Source organism: Neomonachus schauinslandi, chromosome 4 (genome assembly GCF_002201575.2).
Source record: "Neomonachus schauinslandi chromosome 4, ASM220157v2, whole genome shotgun sequence".
Taxonomy (NCBI): Eukaryota; Metazoa; Chordata; class Mammalia; order Carnivora; family Phocidae; genus Neomonachus; species Neomonachus schauinslandi.
This window is the reverse complement of record NC_058406.1, coordinates 20,638,561-20,652,404: the sequence shown is the minus strand read 5'-3', so window position 1 is coordinate 20,652,404 and position 13,844 is coordinate 20,638,561.

The following is a 13,844-nucleotide window of genomic DNA, read 5'->3' as shown; positions in this document are numbered from 1 at the left end:
CCCTTTCTCTGAGAATGCGTTCCCCTTAATCCTCTGATAAGAGCTGAACGGATGAGATGCGGGCATGTAGCTCTAGGTGGGCCAGTCAGGTTCTCTCTCTCAGGAATAAGCAGCCAGATTCAGGGGTGCTATTTCAGGCTCTGCAGGTCACTAACCTGAAGACATACAAGTCTAGAGCTGTGACTGTGTGTGTGTGTGTGTGTCTACATGTGTGTGCCCCTCTATGTGTATGAGGTGGGGCAGGGGAGGGTGGGTGACCTGCTCAGAGAGAAGATGGAAATGTGTAGAGCAAAGCAGAGACCAGAGGGAGACCAGAAGTCTGGAGAGAGGAGGGCAGGTGCTTCTGGGGCCTGCTGCCCTCTTCCTCCGGGCCAGGCCCTCTCAAAGCCCAACATCTGCATTCCTTCCTTTGGGTTCTGTCAGGATGCATTCTCTTATTTTGCCTAAGCCTATTTGAATGACTCTCTATGACTTGCATCTTGTCTCTGAATAAGATGAATGCTTAGATGCTAAAGCACAGTGTTTCTTGCAGTTCAGTCATTTGTGTACACCCCCCATACACAATTTTTCAATACCCATGTGCCATCTGTATGTTTACTTAATAAATATTTTGCTCTAAATTGAGTCACTTTTTATCTCTTTACCCAAATGTCCATCGACTGGTGAATGGATAAAGATGTGGTGTATATATACACAATGGAATATTACTCAGCCATCAAAAAGAACGAAATCTTGCCATTTGCAACATTGCGGATGGAGCTAGAGGGTATTGTGCTAAGTGAAATAAGTCAGAGAAAGACAAATACCATATAATTTCACTCATATGTGGAATTTAAGAAACAAAACAGATGAACATATGGGAAAGGAAAAGAAAAAGAGAGTGGGAAACAAATCATAAAAGACTCTTTTTTTTTTTTTTAAAGATTTTATTTATTCATTTGAGACACAGAGACACAGAGAGAGAGAGAGCATGAGCAGTGGGAGAAGCAGACTCCCGGCTGAGCCAGGAGCCCGATGTGGGGCTCGATCCCAGGACCCCGGGATCATGACCCGAGCTGAAGGCAGACGCCTAACCATCTGAGCCACCCAGGCGCCCCATAAAAGACTCTTAATGGTAGAGAACAAACTGAGGGTTGATGGGGGGGTGGGGGATGGGCTAGACTGGTGATTGGATATTAAGGGGGGCACATGTTATGATGAGCACCGGTGTTGTATGTAAGTGATGAATCATGGAAATCTATTCCAGAAACCAATATTGCACTGTATGTTAACTAACTAGAATTTAAATAAAAAGTTGAAAAGAAAAAAAATAAAACTTTATTTAAAAGGATGCTTTATAACTAAATTATAATGAAAACCAGTGGCACCTGCCACACATAAGAGATGAACATAAACATAAAATGTAACTATTTTTAAAAATATTTTATTTATTTATTTTGAGAGAGAGCGTGTGCGTGCATGTGCACGCATGGGCTGGGGGAGGAGCAGAGGCAGAGGGAGAGAATCTCTAGCAGACTCCAGGCTGAGCACAGAGCCCCACTTGGGGCTTGATTCCAAGACCCTGAGATCATGACTTGAGTCAAAACCAAGAGTCTGGACGCTTAACTGACTGAGCCACCCAGGCGCCCCTGAGTTGTAATTCTTTTGATGAAACACCACCAATCAGGATTTCCAAGTCATCTTGTGTGTCAAGAAGGCCTCGTCCTGCCCTAACCTCAGCCTCACACCAGTGATCTCAGTTGGAGAATGTTGACTGAAGCAAGATGAGTCACAGACACAAGAGTGGTAAGTGTAGGGCACAGTTGGCGAGAACTGAGCATATTTATGCTTGTTTTTACTCATCTATATTATATTTGTCCTTGAGACCTAAGGCTACAAACAGATAGAACAAAACCCTCTTGTAAAACACCTGGTTTTCGTGCCGACTTAGTTTTGCTGAAATACAAATCTCGCTTCCCTTGACAACCTGCCAGCAAGTCATCCTCCTACCTACCCAGTCACCCATCCATCCATCCATCCATCCATCCATCCATCCATCCATCCATTCATCCAGCTATCCAAAAAAACACATAATGGAGTACCTATTTTGGTCCAGTAACTATGCTAAGCACAGTTTTTATCTGTTGTCTTAATGAAACCTCACAGTCCCCACTGAAAGGTAGCTGATTTTATCCCCCTAGAAATGAATAAAATAAAGACTGACTGAATAAGACAGTGGCTGCCCCCTAGACACTTGGTATAAAAGGAAAGGGACCTCCTTTTTGTTGAGCCCAGATATTTGCTTGCCACTTTCATAAGTCTTATCTCAATGAGTCCTTATAACCTCTGTACAGAATTGATATCTTCATGCCCATTTTGCAGATGGGGAAATTGAGGCTCAGGGGGGTCCAGTGATTTATAAGAGCTAGTAAGTGGTGGAATAATCTTCAAACCCAGACCTGCCTTAGTAAATATGGGTCCCTGTCCTCCTTTCCTCCCCTCCATGTGACTGTACCCTTGCCCAAGTCCCTGTAAGCACTGTCCTGGCTTTGGTGTGTGCTGGGTTAGAGGTCTCTTGAGGGCAAGAGCAGCTGGTGAGGGCCGCACCTTGCTGTTTCTAATTTCTTCCTTGAAGGCTTTTGTGCTCCCCATGCAGGCTGAAGCCCCGGAAGCAAGGATTTTTTTGGGGGGCTGAGACTCCTGGGGTCAGTGAGGGGCTCTCCTGCCAGTGGATGTTGCACATGAATGCAGTGTTGCAAAGAACTTCTGAAACCAGAGTGTCATTGTCGCTAAAGCTAGAAGGTGCATTCAGCGGTCACTTGGATCCTGCCGTCTCTGCAAGAGGAGAGAAAGGGGTGAACACTCAGAAGCTGCTGACCACTTACGGTGCACCAGGCCCTGTGAGGGGAACTTTACATCATCACCTAGGGATAAAACTGACTCTTCCCTCTGCCTGCATTACTTTTCTCCCCAGATATCTATCTTTCCTGCTCTCTCCCTCACCTCCATCAAGACTGCTCAAATGTCCCCCTCTCAGTGATGCCTGCCCTTGACCACGTTACTTAAAGCAGAAGCTTAAAGAATGAAGTGATTCTCAAGGCCACGCAGTGAACAGCTGGGTCTGTCTGGCTCCAAAGACCATGCGCTTTTCATTCTAGCACATTGACCTCCTCTGTAGACTCCTTTCGTGACATGGACCGTGCCCATCAGTCTGTTCTCTATATTTAGAGGTCTGGTTCTGTTTGTCGTTTGTCTATTCATCTTATTAAGGTTCCGTTGATGAGTGGAATCATATGGTATTTGTCTTTCTCAGTCTGACTTACGTCACTTCGCATAATACCCTCTAGTTCCACCCATGGCATGACCTCATCCCTTCTTACGGCGGAGTAAGCATAGATCCTTTTCCACCTGTGTTTTGCCAGACGCCTCCCTTGTGCATTTTTCTGTCTGCATGCCTGTTATTTTCTGTTGCCACCATCCTTCAGTCTCACCCCCCACAACAGCTCAAGAGCGCTCAATGAGTATCTTTGACTTTATATGTATCCTTGGAAGATGTAGTGTTATCCTCTGTGTGTATTCATTTAGAATTTACACAAAAGGCACAATTTACCTGGGTTGGGCTGTGGACCTCCTTCTGTGTCTCCTAGTTGTCCCACTCAGCATCATGTTTACAATTTAACCGTGGTGAAGCGAGCACATAGGGTTCACTGTTGCAAACATCTGCCTGGCCCTCCCTCGTGTGCGTCTCCGTTTGACTCACCTGTTCCCCTGGCGATGGACAGTTGGGTTGTCTTCCGCTCCCTTTTCTATAAACAATGCCGTGAGGAGATCCTTCCAGATGCTCCCCTATGGACCAATGAGAATTTCTCTGGGATGAATACCCAGGTGTGACATTCCTAGGGCAGAGGCTTCACTCCTACGTAAGACTTAAACCTGCCAAATCACTTCTGGAACAGCTGCACTGGTCTACACTCGCACTCGGAGTTACAGGAGAGTTTCTATGTCTCTAAGTCCCCACCCACACTTGGCATTGTTCCACTTTCAAATTGTTGGTAGGTATGAAGTAAAATATTGTTTTTGGTTTGAATTTCTCTCAGACCATTAGTGGGTTGGTAATCAAGTACTCATTAGCCATTTGAGTTGGGATTCATACCATTCCGACTCCAAAGCCTGCCCGGTATCACATAGTGATCATTAAAGTGGCCTCTTAGTGGGGCCACGTTGGCCAGGGTTCAGTTTCTGGCTTCACCTGGTCTGTGATATTCACCTCTCTGGACCTCTGTTTCCTCACTGTAAAATGGGAATAATTTTATTGTTGACATAATAGGATGGTTTCAAGGATTTAAAATTTCTTAGAATAGTGCCCAGCATGGAATAAGTACTTGCAAATGTCATGTCTTATCTGGATAGATTGTGTCATTCTTCACGCAGGCTTTCTGTTCATTCCAGCTCATAATGTTTCCCCACCCCTGCTCATAAAGTTCATATTGTGTAACCCTGAATTTTCCTCAGAAATGTGAAACCATAAAAGAGAAAACAGAATGTAACTAGTCTGGCTTTCTTACTTAACTTCCCAGGTCATTCTAAAGGACTTTCAGAGAATGTTTTAAGAATTGTCACATGCATGTGTCAGGGGATTTTGGCATTCAGAAGGAAGTGATGGGGTGCCTGGGTGGCTCAGTTGGTTAAGCGACTGCCTTCGGCTCAGGTCATGATCCTGGAGTCCCTGGATCGAGTCCCGCATCGGGCTTCCTGCTCGGCAGGGAGTCTGCTTCGTCCTCTGACCCTATCCCCTCTCAGGTGTTCTCTCTCTCTCATTCTCTCTCTCTCAAATGAATAAATAAAATCTTTAAAAAAAAAAAAAAGAAGTGATGATTCAGTTCCTTAAAAGAAAAGGTGGGTAATCAAAGCACACTATTAACAGAGTTAAAAGGCAAACCACTGAATGAGAGAAATTGTCTGCAAACCATATATCTGACAGGGGATTTATATGCAGAATATAGAAAGAGCTCCTAAAACTCAACAATAAAAAACTAAAACTCAATTTAAAAAATGGGCAAAGGACTGAACAGACATTTTGCCAAAGAACACATACCGATGGCCAACAAGCACACGAAAATATGCTCAACATCACTAATCATTAGGGAAATGCAAATCAAAGCCACAGTGAGCTGAAAACAGGAAACAACAAGAGCGGACAAGGCACTTAGGTGCATTGCTGGGGAACGGAAAATGGTGCAGCTACCATGGAAAACGGTAGGCAGTTCCTCAAAAACTTAAACACGGAGTGACCACGTGACCCAGTAATTCCAGCTCTGTCCAATTCTACTCCAAAGAATTGAAAGCAGGGACTCTAACCTTAAGGTTCACAGCAGCAGTATTCACGACAGCCAAAGGTGGGGGCAACCCAGGGGTCCATGAGGGATGAATGGGTAAACAAAAGGTGGTATATACTTGCAATCGAATATTATTCAGCCTTAGAAGGGAAGGAAATTCTGACCCATGCTACAGTCTGAATGAACCTTGAAGACATTATGATAAATGAGAGAAGCCAGACACAAAGGACAGATGATTCCACATAGAGGAGGTGCCTACAGCAGTCAAATTCACAGAGACAGGACGTGGAGTGGTGAGCGCCACGGCTGAAGAGGCCAGGAATATGGAAAGTTATTGTGTAACAGGTATGGCGTTTCAGTTGGGGAGATGAGAAAGTTCTAGAGATGGATGGTGTGGATGGTTTACAACAATATGAATATACTTAATGCCACTGAAGTGAATACTTAAACTGAAATGGTAACTTTTATGGTACCACACACACACACACACACCCTTTTAAACAAAGGCAGGACAGGGTAGGAAGAAGTGGGGTGAGAAGGGAGAAACTCTGACTCCCGAAGGATCCTTTTTTCAGGGTGAGCCCACCAGGTTCAAGGTGGTGTTGCCTACCATTGATTCAATCAACTCTACTTGAGCTGCTGTGTGTGGGAGAGCTTAGTCCCTCAAACTTTGCACCCATGTGATGTCTTTGGTGTGTGTGGCTGTCTGAGGCCGCCCAGCCCAGTGAAAAGAGAATGGGCATCTTTCCTTCATTTCACCAATGTTTAAAGATTCCTTGTCAATAGGTAGCACTCCGCCATGGGCTGTGAGAACAAGTCAAAAAAAAAAAAAAAAAGTCTCTGTCTTCACACTTCAGCAAGTGGCAGATTTGTTAAAAATGCAACAGAGCCATATGTCTGCTGTTCAATGGCTGCCACGGGGAACAGGTGAGTCAAATGGTTGTCATGTTGGTGGCTTGAAATCAGCCCTGTTGGGAGAACTTCTACCACAGAAATGAGCGGATGCTACAAATCTTTTGAACCTCAGCTCCGTCACTGGCTCTGTGATCCTGGGTGAATCACCTCCCCAGCCTTAGTTTCTTTCTCTGTAAAAGGAATTTGATAAATACCAGTTCCTTTCTCTTCCCTTTCCTTGCAAGAGGGTAATTTGACACTTAGGATGGGGCGTTGGTTGTTCCCTGGATGACAGGGAGCCTGTGTAGCCCCAGATAACTGCTGAGACCCCTCCCCACCTCTCCTCAGTTGGCAGCCATGTTGCCCCGGGGCTGGTGTCCAGAAATAACTCCACAGGCACTTATTATGTACCCTGGGGAGAGGAAGGGGAAGACTTGAAAGGAAGGAGGTAGTTACTGCTCTCCACAGTTCATTGTTTCTCCTCGACCTTATGACCTGATAGTGGTTCCTCACATTTTGGATGTTTCACAACAAAGGAAACTCAGCTCCAGCAGCCGGCAAAATTCAGTCAGCAAGGCAAGACGCAGAATGGGGAAGGACGTGGGCCTCGGAGTTGGAGCTAGATTTGTCTCCCAGGGCTGTCATCACTGGGGGTTTGGTGTGAGGTAACTGAATGCCTATCTCCGAGCCTCAGTTTTCCCACCTGTAAAAATGAAGATCATGACAGCGACTGCACAGATGTGTTAGAAGTCTCAAGGGAGGTGATGGAGAGAAAACCATTTGTAATCTGTCAGGGGCCATTATGTGTGTCATCAGATGTGAGCGGCAATATTGCTGGTTGCCTAATATCTCTTCTCTCCCTCTTCCAAATTAGAATAACCCCTATTTTAGTTGGAGTAACAAAGCATCTAGCTTAGAGATGACATTTCCTTACAGTGAGGGGTAGCCTTGTGACTAAAGTCTGGCCAACGAGATATTAAGTGAGAATTGCTAGATCTGGAAATGCTGCTTCCAGAGAGTTGACTCAGCTAAGTGATCCCCTTTGGCCTTTCCCTCCTTTTTTCCTTCTTGTCTGGAATTTGGTGCTGCAGCAGCCATCTTTGACCTTGAAGGGACCTTGAAAATAGAAACTATTGGGGTGCCTGGGTGGCTCAGTCGGTTAAGCGTCTGCCTTCGGCTCAGGTCATGATCCCAGGGTCCTGGGATCGAGCCCCACGTTGGGCTCCCTGCTCAGTGGGGAGCCTGCTCCTCCCTCTCTCACTGCCTGCCGTTCCCCCTGCTTGTGCTCGCTCTCTCTGTCAAATAAATAAATTCTTTTTTTTTAATATTTATTATTTATTTGAGACAGAGAGAACGAGAGAGAGAGAGAGCACATGAGAGGGGGGAGGGTCAGAGGGAGAAGCAGGTTCCTTGCTGAGCAGGGAGCCCGATGCGGGACTCGATCCAGGGACTCCAGGATCATGACCTGAGCCGAAGACAGTCGCCCAACCAACTGAGCCACCCAGGCGCCCCAAATAAATAAATTCTTAAAAAAAAAAAAAAGAAAAGAAAATAGAAACTATTTGCTGTGATGGTAGAAAGAATGATATAAGGAGCCTGGGGCCATGATATTGGTGGGGTACTATTCCCACTGTCTATTGCCTACCTCTGGACCACTTTTATGGGAGAAAGAAATAAAATTCTCTCTTGTTTAAGTCTCTGTTATTTGGGTTTTCTTTCTTTTTTTTTTTTTTTTTTTAAAGGTTTTTATTTATTTATTTGAGAGAGAGAGAATGAGAGACAGAGAGCACGAGAGGGAAGGGGATCAGAGGGAGAAGCAGACCCCCCGCTGAGCAGGGAGCCCGATGCGGGACTCGATCCCGGGACTCCAGGATCATGACCTGAGCTGAAGGCAGTCGCTTAACCAACTGAGCCACCCAGGCGCCCTTGGGTTTTCTTTCTATGCAACTGAATCTAACCTATCCGAATATTGCCGGATGGAGCATGGAAGACATAAATGGAGAGGAGCTGCCTCTTATTGAGCACCTGCTATGGGCTCATATGATTTACACTTTTACATAGTTTCAGTCTTCTTACTTGACTTCTCAGAAGTGTTGGACTCTGTTGACCACTTCCTGCTCAAAACTCTCTCATCCCCTGACTTCTGTGGCCTCACATTTTTCCTGGTGTTTGTGGAGTCTCTTTAAAAAAATTTTTTTTTAATTTTTATTTGAGTATAGTCGATACACAATGTTATATTAGTTTCAGGGGTACAACTTAGTGATTTGATAAGTTTATACATCATGCTGTGCTCACCACAAGTGTAGCTCCCATCTGTCCTGTTATGTTGCTTCTACAGGATCATTGACTGTGTTCCTTATGCTGTGCCTTTTATTCCAGTGGTTTATTCATTCCGTAACTGAAAGCCCGTATCTGCCACTCCCCTTCACCCATTTTGCCCACCCCCCACCCCTCTGGCAACTATTAGTTTTTTCTATTTAGAGGTCCGATATGCTTTTTGTTTATTTATTCATTAGGTTTTGGTGTTTTGATTCCACTCATTGTGGAATCAAATTCCATGATGAGGAGAATCATATGGTATTTGTCTTTCTCAGTCTGACTTATTTCACTTAGCATAACATCCCCTAGGTCCATCCATGTTGTCTCAAATGGCATGATCTCATTCTTTTTTTATGGCTATGTAATATTCCATCACATATATATGATGGGGTTTCTCTTGATTATCAAGTGACAGAAATCTTGACTTATGTGGGACAGAGGCAGAGAGAGAGGGTCTGCTTCTTATTTCTCTAGTCTTGTCTTCCATCAACTTTCTGTTGGTCTTTTACCTTTTTTCTTTTCTTCAAACTGGCCATGTTCCCTCTCATTGTTTAATCATGGATATTCTGTGCAGTCTGGTGGATTACCTGTAACTCAACCCTCATATCCCCATAGACCCTTTTTCAGTTTCCTAGACTAGATCATATTATTATACATTTTTAAAGAGCAGGTTCCTGCTGAGCAAGGAGCCCAATGCAGGACTCGATCCCAGGACCCTAGGATCATGACCTGAGCCGAAGGCAGACACTTAACCCATTGAGCCACCCAGGTGTCCCTGGACTAGATCATATTCTCCCATTATAAACTCTCATTGCATTCCATTACAAACATTATAGATGGTATATTTCATCTAGGTAGTGCTAACACAATTCTAATTTTCCATTTACTTGTGTACACATTTGATTAATACTTGTTCTCCCCAACACAACCACTACTAATTTGTAAGCTCCAGGGGAGCAAGGGCCTTGTCTGTGTCTGTTCACCATTAAATCCCTAGCACCTTGTTCTGTAGGCATCTAATGTCTCTTAAAACCATGGATGCACATGCTCATTTTTGGATCTGGACACCAAGGCTCGTCCCAAGGTCATACAAGCAGCAGGGGGGTAGACTGCAAATCGGCCTACTAAAACTGCCTTCTCCTTTTTTTCACTCTACTGTTCTCTGAGATGGGCAAAGGATTGGGATTGAACCACTTCTGGGTGTGCAGCTCTAGAAACCTTAGCTGATTCCTGAAGTCTTTGGGAAGGGATCTGAAAAGAATGACAGTTTGCCTGACCTTTCAGGGGTGGGAGGAAGTTCTCCTTTTCCTTTTCTCTCATTTACATCTCTCTTTCTTTTCTTCCTCCCTCCCATCTCCCTCCCTCTCTTCCTTTCTTCCTACTTTCTAAGATATGCCCAAAGTTCCTGCTCACTGCCAGACCCTGTTCTGGAAGATGGTGACATAGAGATGAATCAACCACAGTCTCTCTCCTCAAAGTGCTCAAAATCTAGTCTGTTAGAGTTCTAGGTCAAGTCAGTAAATTTTAACCCAATATGCTTTCCTCCTCGCTAAAATGGGCATTATGCTTACTGCAGTAGTCAGACTTTTTGGATGCAAGTAACTGAAACTGACTCTAGAATGGAATTTACTGGAAGGACATCTGATGGATCCCAGGATTGAAAGGAAAGAGGATAATCAGCCTCAGGAAACAGGAGGGTGGACAACTAAAGGAGCCAAGTCCATACTCTAGGAACTAGCTTGTGGGATCAATGCCATGGGCACTGGCGTGGCCACTGTCCCCACTGTGATTACTCCAGCTATCCCGCTGTCTCTGAGACTGTCCCTCAAGATTCAAAGACCCATGTGGGAGCATCCCATAAACCAAGCTGTGGTTGGTTACTTGGCCAGACTCCAGCTGCCTGGATGCAGGGGAAAGAAGTAATTGCTCTCTTTCGGGAAAGGATGGGAGTTGGCACTCAGAGCTTCTGTCCCTGTTGCCCTCATTTCCCTATGGTTATTGGGTGGCACAAAGGCCAAAGGACCTCTTGAGAGGTCACCTATCCATCAAGTCCCTGGATGATAGTCAGCTGCTAAGTAGCAGGGCTGTGACCTGAATCTGAGTCTAGATGGTGGAGTAGGAATTAAGGTTCTTTGTTGCAAGCAACAGAAACCATCTCTGCCAATTTTCAGGGAATTTATTTCGGGGAATTTAAAAGGGAATTTATTGAAAGGATGTGGGCAGGGCTCAAAGAATTTATGGGTAGCTGGAGAAGCAAGTTTGGGGACATACAGGAACCAAAGGGCCCAGGATTAGGTTGCAGATACATTTATGCCCAAGTGCTGCTACCACCACCACCATGAATGACCTCCAACAAGATCTCCTAGCTTGGCCACACTGTCTCAAAACTCAAATTCTCAGGAGAAGGTGTTTGAGGAGATTAGTTTCCATGATGTCCCTGTCCTCCAGGGCAAGAAGCATATGGTGGCTTTAGCGAAATGGATCATCTGGAGTTACTCTTCCATCAAGACCACAAAGGAAATTAATACATTGGAGGGAGGGCAGTATGCCAGTTATCAATCGTTTCAATAACAGTGCATATTAGACAATCACATGCGTCAGAAGCATGCAGCGATAAGCTCATACATCTGCTTGTCAGCTGGGCAGCTCTGCTGCTCTTGGTTGGACTTGTTCACATGTCTGCAGGTTGTTGGCTGCTGGCTGATCTAGTCTGATCTTGGTTGGGAAGACAAGGACCTCTGGCTCTGTTCTACCAGTAGGCTAGTTCTGACACGTTTTCATGGGTAATGGCGGAGGCACGAGAGGGGCAGACCCTATCACACGAGGGCTTTTTAAGCCCCAGCTTGTATCACGTTTGCTAACATTCTGTTGGCCAAAGCAAGTCACATGACTAAGGCCAGCATCAGAGTGAGAGAGCACTGCAAACTCTCGTGGCAAAGGGCGTGGATATAGGGAAAGGTGAAGAATTGGTGCCATTTTTGCAATCCGCAGAGGAATGGTGTGTGCCCCCACGAGGAGCCCATGTCATGGCAGACATCAAATTTCAAGTTCTTCTCATGTTCCACACCACCTGGGGCCCCAGGAAAATGCTTTCCTGTGGGATGGACCTCTGTGCGCATTCAATGGTATCCCTAGAGTGTCTGATCTGTGAGAGCAGGGATTTTTTGTCTGTTTTGTTCACCATGGAACCCCACTGCCTAGAACAGCACCTGTTATGTATCAGGTGGCTAAATGAAAATTACACTGTGAACTTGCCTTATGCATCTGGCCAGGGCTTTTTACTTTTATGAGGAGCCTGTATGCTATGAAGGAAAGGACTTAGATTGGAGACAAACCAACCTGGGTTAGAATCTGGGCTTCATCATCTACTGTTGGTAAACTTGGGCAAATTCCCCAGTCTTCCTGAGCTTCGGTTTCCTGTAGTGGAAATCTTTGGGGGTTACTTCTCAGTGCAATCTTTCCATTTTCTGGTAATTGTCCCTCCCATCTTCACACATGTAATGTGATCAGGCTTTTAATATTATGTGACCCTGTACCCCTCCCTCGACCCTATCTCACCTGATCCAGGGGTATGAATTGGCCCCAAAATGGACCAATCAGAGTCTCTTCTCCAGGAATTTGGAATTCCAGTTTTAGCCTGGTTGGCCTCTTAAATGGAGGAGATAGGAACTCAGGGGGTGGCTATGGCCATTTTCCGCTAGAGAGAGCTGGTCTATGGCAGGAGAGAGGAATAAAGCCCTCATTCCAGATTAATTCTTAGGCCCAGCCACCTGTCAGACAGCTAGGTAGGTAGCTAGGTAACTACTGGTGTAATGGTTTAGGGCATAATCTCTTGTCTCAGACTACCTGGGTTCAGATTCTGGCTTTATCACTTACTAGCCGTGTGACCCCAGCTGATGTATTGAACTTCTCTGTGCCCGGTTCTCGTCTGTAAAGTGGGAATGGTAGTAGTACCTACTTTATGGGGTTGCCATAATGATTAGATAAAAGTGCATAGAACAGTGTCTAATACATGGTGAGCACTAAGTAAGCACTACTTATCATTATGCATGTCCATGGATTTCAGATCACACCCTTTGATCCTTAAAATTAATCCTCCACCTTTTCAGGAAAAACTCACTTCAGTGGATTGTTGATTCCAATGCAAAGAAGCTAAATGAGTATCTTTTTTCACCTGTGCAATGAGGACAGTTGAGAATTTGAGTACTTAGAGTGGTAGGGAGGGTTAAATGAGATGAGCAAAACTCTTGGCACACTGTAGGCAGGTACTCAGTGTCTGCACGCTTCCTGTCCTTCCTACCTCAGACTTCAACCACGTTCACTCACTCACCTTGGCCAGACAGGGACCAAGTGTGGGAGATGGTGCTCCTGGTGTGGGTGGTCTTGCTCACAGCTTGGTTTGGCCTCTTTCCAAGGTCAGTCTGATCTACTCCGACAAAGTGCTTAGAACCACACATCTCGATCCCTCATTCTGCACTCAGAATCCTTGATCCTGAGGTATCTTCCCCCAGGAAGACTTCATCTCTGGATGCACTCTAGATCTTCTCATTGCTAGGGAAGTGGTGCAGGGCAGAGCAGCCCTTGAGGGGAGGGGACAGAGAGCTGAACCCATCTTCATCATTTGTCCCCTGCTCTCACTGTCCCTTTCCTGGTCCTTGGGAGCTACAAAGGAAGGGAGAAAGATATGCCACTGGCTTAGGAGAACAGAAGCAAGCGGCTTGGAGATTTGGACAGGAAATTCTTGATTCGTGTGATAATATTCTGGGGTGGAAAACAAGGCCACGATGGGGAGGTTTTCTTCCTCTGGGCTGGCTTCCTCAGCCTTCCAGCTCCTTCCTTTGTGGCCCCTTTTCTAAGCCCACCCAGCCCAGCCCCTGGACCAAGCCCAGCAAGGGCGGGAGGTATGAGTAAGTTGGGTGGGAAGCTCTAGAGCCAGTTTTTTCTCCTGCATCCGTTTGCCTCTGGACAGGGAGGAGAGTGTTCTCCAGAGATAAGGTAGCTGCTGTCATTGTCCCTCTCCAGCCCCGTCTCGCCTGTGAGGAAAACAGTTGTAGACATGGAATAGTATTGGCAGATGATTCTGAGGACCCATAAATCTCTGGCCCCGAGATGTTACCATGCTGGCCCAGTCCCTGACTGGGATTCTGTCTCAGTTTCCCTACCTACTTCTCCAGTGGCACATGAACATAGCTTCAGACTTCGCATACTGCCTTCTTCTTAGCTGCACTAGTCAAGCATCTGCCCAGGCCACATCAAGTTCTCTACCTTTTCTTGGATCCCAAACCTGGGACTGCCTGACTTCCTATCTAGGATGTG